The following is a 6,205-nucleotide window of genomic DNA, read 5'->3' as shown; positions in this document are numbered from 1 at the left end:
AAAAAAACATTCCCAAACTAAACAGCCTCCATATTTAAGAGGCGTGTACACATCTACAGCAAAGTTAACTGGAGTGAAGAATGCCAAACTTCAGTTTATGTGGTTTTTCCTAGAAAACCCCAAGTTCCATCCCAAACTCTGATGCCTCTTTCCAGCCGTGACTGTTAATCATGGACTCACTACTTCATGTCCAGCCAGAACACGTGGAGGAGCCCTGCACCAGATCGTGCCATACAGCATCTCGCAAGGCTGTAATGGTAGAGACGAAGAAATGTGATTGAAACTGCCCATGGGAATCAGTGGATGCAGAATTTCATCGTTACATTTGACCCTGGATCCTGGGACATGGGTAGCACACCATTCAGGGTCAGAACCAGCACTTCATAGCTGACATCTCTTAGCAAAAGCAGAATGCCAAATCTCAATGACTCATACCTAAATGTGCCTCTGGAAAAGAGTATGCCTAGTGTTCCTTTTCAGGCTGGCATGGAAAGAGCAGCAGGACCTTGGTCAAAACAGACCTTGTATAAAAGCATTCACTAAGGGTCCATAAATGTATTGCCTGGTACATCTTTCAGATCCCTAATTCAACATCTCTCTCTCTGCCCTATTTCTCCCACCCAGAGCACAACAGAAATATTTTCACTGAAAAGATTGCCAGCTGCCTGCCAGGAAGAATTTCTCCAGAGGATGCAGTCTGCCAGCAACAGGGGAGAAAGTGGAGGATGATCTGCAAAGAGGGAGGTTTCTGGGAAACCTCCGTGGCCTGAAAAGGGGGGTGAAAATAAGTGCTTGCTTACACTGTTGGTCTAACTTTTAAATCAGTTTTTAATTGCATGAAAAGCCATCCTCATCCCTTTTGATTACATCCTTCTATTGCCCTCAGAACCACAGCATCTGAATATCTTATTAATAAAAGCTATTTTGGAAAATAAAACTCCTTTGGAATATATGAGGATTAACATTATATATAGACCACGATGGCTTAAAAGAGATTGTTATGGTCTGTTGTGCAAATACATATTTACTAGACCTTTTGAAATACAGATCATGCAAATATGTGTTCAGGGACTTTCAAAAATGCAGATTATTGACCTGACAGATCATAAAGGCTCCTTTGAAACCATTCTGGGTTACGGTATCGTGTAAATACTTATTTAGGCAATTTTTAAGAATTTTTACTGCTACAGTCAGTGAAAATCCTCATGAAAATAAATGTTTTGCTCACCTGACAGCCACAGCCATTTCAAAACCTCAATACCTCCTCCTCCCATGTTTGCAAAACCCAACTCCATCCTCTCTGGGGGTGGCAGAGCTTTTTTCTGCATGGTACAACATCACGTCCCAGTGAGGTGGTGACCATCTGGAGTTATCTGGGTCTGAAACCAAGCTGGGGGCAGGGGAGTGGGAGGTGCAGCAAGACCCAGTCCCCTAACGAAGCACCTGTACATGTTACAGCTCAAGTTTTAGGCATTTAGGCGTTATCTCGGGCTTAGGAAGATGACCAGCAGCCCAATGGGAAATTCTTTCATCTCTGATAGGAAATAGGCATAGGAAATAACCCTTCTGATCTCAGCAGAAGACAGCATGTGCAAATTTCAGAGGTCATGACAAGGTGTGACAGCAGCAAAGGATTGCAGATTGTGCCGTCACCTTCCCCACGCGCAGGTGGGGTGATGCCTTGAAGCCACCTGTGAAGGACCAAGAGAGGACACGCTGCACCAGGGAGCCTGAGCACAGGAGAGAGGACCAGCCAGAAAACCTAGAAAGCATCACCCATGTCCAGCCCAGATGACCACCAAGCATCTGCTGTAACCTCACCTACCCCTTACCACTCCTGCACCTCTGCCCTGCAGCCAACCCGCCCGCAACCGCACCCAGAAAGAGATGAGCTGGGTAAGAGAGAGCAGGCCCAGGGAAAATGTTCCTCCTCCCCACCTCAGTTATTGCTTGCTTTCCAGAGGAGGGCAAGAAGAGGGCTTTGCTGACGAAATATTTTATGGCATAAAGAGAAAAACGAGGAGCCGTCTTGCAGAGGCTGCATAGAAGCAGCCGTGCAGGCCTAACCTCCAGCTCCCACAGCACAGGGTGAACTTCAGCTGGTCACTTTGGGGAGGAAAAGAGCATTCCTTAGTAGCAAGTTCCTGAACCAATTGGTATTCTCGGTTTCAAACAGATCTCTTATTATTCAATATTAAATCAATAAAGCAATGACATTTGTTACTTTGTATTCAGGCATATGAGTAAGAAAGGAAAGCAACTTTTTTCTGTATACATGGCCCAGTAGTACAATGGCTGTTATGTTTTGTTATGTGTTATAATAACACAGTCTTCCAAGAATGCGCGCATGTGTGTTAAACTGATTGTGCCAGGTGATTGCAACGTTCCTGGAGCACAGACACTGCCTTGATGAATAGTGGTGTAAATGCTCCAGCAATTTTGCACATAAATGTGTCAGCTCTGATCTACATAATGGAGAGAGGTCCTTTCATGGACTGGATAAAAGTGGGTTTATGAATCATGGAAAAACATGCTTCACATGGAAAAAAGCATGTTAGTGAATTTTCTTCAGAAAATCCTTGAAAAAAAAGCCCTCCACCTGGAATCTGGCCAGAGCATTTTAGTACTTTTATCATTCTGATGGTCGAGGAGAGCTGTTCATGGTGATTAAGAGGGGTGTGTGGGTTTTTTTAAAGATACAACTACAAACAAAAGGTAGTAAATTTAATTTTCATTAGGGTAAAATTACTGTTCTCTTACTATGAGCAGGAACACACATTAACAAAAACTCCTTGTTGCTTTCTCTCTGCAGATCTGGCTTCTATTTTCCGCGGCTATAGGAAGGTTTGACTTAACGTTCACTATTCAACAAGGCACCATAAAATCTCCCACAAGAAAATTTACTGTAGGTGTATAGTAAATCACATAAAGGGTATGCATGCTCATTTATAAAACACAGACTCCTTCCATTGTATGAGCAACAACTAAGGGGCGTACCTTAAGAACACCCCATTTTTAACGTTATTTGTTTGCAATTGGACAACTTCAGACAATAAAAATATCTCACAATGGCACAAATATAGGAAAGCATAGGAAAAATCAAAGTTTGGGCAGTTTTTCCATAGTGACATAGTACAGGGAGTTCTGAAATTCATTCTTGCTGGTGTTCTGCTGTTGTACTTCACACTGCTGGGACAGGCATGGGGCATGCAGTGCCCCAGCCTCGGGGCAGGCCACAGACCTGCGCAAGGCTCCACCGTAGGAATTCTCTGCCAGAGCCCTGCTAGCACACAGTTCCCACCTGAACAACGGTCCTGCCTCCACCGGGGATGTTGAGGCTATAGATGGTTACTCCTATGAATGCTGCAAACTCTGTGGTGCAAGCAGCCATCTCCTTGTTGCATTTGGGCTAAATAAAATAACAAACTTTAATTTCCGTTTGTGCAAGGATGCTGCAAACCTGGACTGAGGTGCCTAGGCTAAATTAGTTCCCATTTCATTTTACGTATTATCTGAGGGACAAGAATTGCTTTTACTGGCTTTGATGACCAACTCCTATCCAAGTGGGATCTTGCCTGAAACAGTGTAGAAGATGGAGTCAAACATCACCCTGCCCTTTGGGTTCTGGTGCGTTTCCTCTGTTGCACCTTCTGACCTTCTTTTACTGCTGTGCTACAGAGAGGAGAAATGATTTTGTGTATTGATGCCTCCACCTTATACCTTTACAGAGAAGAGAATTTTAGGAAAAGGCAGTAAAGCTCACCCGTTTCATCACTTGTTCAATGAGCCCCTCTCAGCAGGGATGGACAGCCCTGCACCCACACATCTGACCCGTCCCTGGGGCTTCCCTCACTGACTCATGCACCACTTGCAGGATGTATGGGGAGGAGGCAAAACACAGACTAGCTCATCAGCATCATCACAGGACCGTTCTCCTTCATCATCCACTTCTTAAAGCTGCCCCAGAAGCTAGAATTAGGGGATTTGGGGAAAACAGATGCTGCTGTAGGGCCATAATCAGAGCACCTGAAGTAGCCCTGGTCCCCTGGGAGTGCTGGGGGAAGTGAGAAGCTGGTTACTGCACGGACAAGTGACTGTGAAATCCTGGTTTATTCTTCCTGCAATAAAAGCGTGTTAGTTCATCAAGGACGCGGCTCTGCGGCAGCGTCGCTGCCACGTGGGGCAGGGCAGCACACGTGCAGCTCGGCCCCACCGCTCCTTCTGACACCAGAACAGCCCAAGGCCATAAGTAATTTCACAGCACTGAAGATATTGTTTCTGATATTTTGTTTGTTTGTTTGTTGTACCCTTTGGCAGCTGACCTCCATAGAAAGCTGCCCATGGGCAGTGGTGAAATATCACTGTAAGGGTGCAGGCTCTGCCAGGATGCTTGGGCAGTTCTCAGCCACTCCTGCCCACCTTCAGTCTTCCTTTCTCTACCTCACCACTGCAAACCATTTATATTCAGTTACCTAAATGCTTACTTGTGGAGTGCATATTCAGATTTCTTCAGGGGAAAAAAAAAAATACAACAATGTTATGTTATCTCATAAAAACCTGGTTACATCAACAGATTTCTTTATGGTTTTATTCTTCTCCAGCTGAACTTGGTGGTTTTCCTCTCATTAAGCTCAACAGTATAGAATCAAACCCTGACATCTGAACTATAAAAACCTTTCCAGGAAAAACAAAAATAACAACAAAAAAGGAAAACAAAAGCCAACAACTAAGTGTGATGGAGGATGCACTGGGGTTTTCCACAAGCCTAACACTGCTCCAGTATCTAACTTTCTGCAGTTTGCTTCCATAATGAAATAAAAAACAACCCCCCAAAACAAACAAACAAAGACCCTCTTTTTGTTGGATGATACATAGCCCAAAAATTTGTGGACTGGGAATCACAGTGGATCAGCTAATATTGTTGAGGCTTGGGGTGTTTCTTTAGAGACAGGATACAGTATTTCCTACAACTCCAGTCTACAGTCTACACAGCACTGCCTCTGCAAAATTCCTCTTCCCAACCCTTGCCTCAAACGTGTCCATTTTCCTTAAACTTCTGATCTCAAATAACCTTGGAGGTTTCACACAATGCAGAGGAACCCCAGAAAATAATAAAGGTATTTTGTGAAATACTGCTTAGTCTCTGGGATAAACCCGGAGCACTGACTTGTATAGCTAGAGGCTTATTTTTAGATCCTCCAGAGAATATGTATGAAAAACGGAAGAGAGAGAGAGACAGAGAGGGAGAGAAAGAACAATTTAAATCATCATAACTTCATAAACCGGATTTTTGGTATGATTATTTGATAAAACATAGCTGAAAATATATTTACAATCAAAATAAGTTTATTGTGATTTTAAAGCCATTGCCTAAAAAAATAAAAAATAAAAATAAATAAAAATTGCTTTGCATTAGCTCCTCCAAGAGGACAAAATTGTAAAAAAGTAAAAAAATTAAACAAAACAAAACCAAAACAACCTTAATGAATGTGCCCATTTTCACCAAATGATCAGAATGGGCCAGTTTACAGCCCAAATTTTTTCTCTGAGGGGAGTGGGAAGACTGTCTCTAGAGAGCTCTGAGAGAGAACCTCAACAATTTGCAACTTCAAGGTACCCATAAACTGTATTTTCCTCCCCCCTTCCCTTCCCTTCCCTTCCCTTCCCTTCCCTTCCCTTCCCTTCCCTTCCCTTCCCTTCCCTCCCTGCCCTGCCCTGCCCTGCCCTGCCCTGCCCTGCCCTGCCCTGCCCTGCCCTGCCCTGCCCTGCCCTGCCCTGCCCTGCCTCCCTTTTCTTTTCTTTTCTTTTCTTTTCTTTTCTTTTCTTTTCTTTTCTTTCTTTTCTTTTCTTTTCTTTTCTTTTTCTTTTCTTTTCTTTTCTTTTCTTTTCTTTTCTTTTCTTTTCTTTTCTTTTCTTTCTTTTTTCTTTCTTTTCTTTTCTTTTCTTTTCTTTTCTTTTCTTTTCTTTCTTTCTTCTCTTCTCTTCTCTTCTCTTCTCTTCTCTTCTCTTCTCTTCTCTTCTCTTCTCTTCTCTTCTCTTCTCTTCTCTTTTCTTTTCTTTTCTTTTTCTTTTCTTTTCTTTTCTTTTCTTTTCTTTTCTTTCTTTTCTTTTCTTTTCTTTTTCTTTTCTTTTTCTTTTTCTTTTTTCTTTCCTTTCTTTCTTTTCTTTCTTTCTTTTTCTTTCTTTTCTTTTCTTTTCTTTTCTT

This window comes from Anser anser (genome assembly GCF_964211835.1).
Source record: "Anser anser genome assembly, chromosome: 7".
Lineage (NCBI taxonomy): Eukaryota > Metazoa > Chordata > Aves > Anseriformes > Anatidae > Anser > Anser anser.
Note: the sequence above shows the minus strand (reverse complement) of the source record.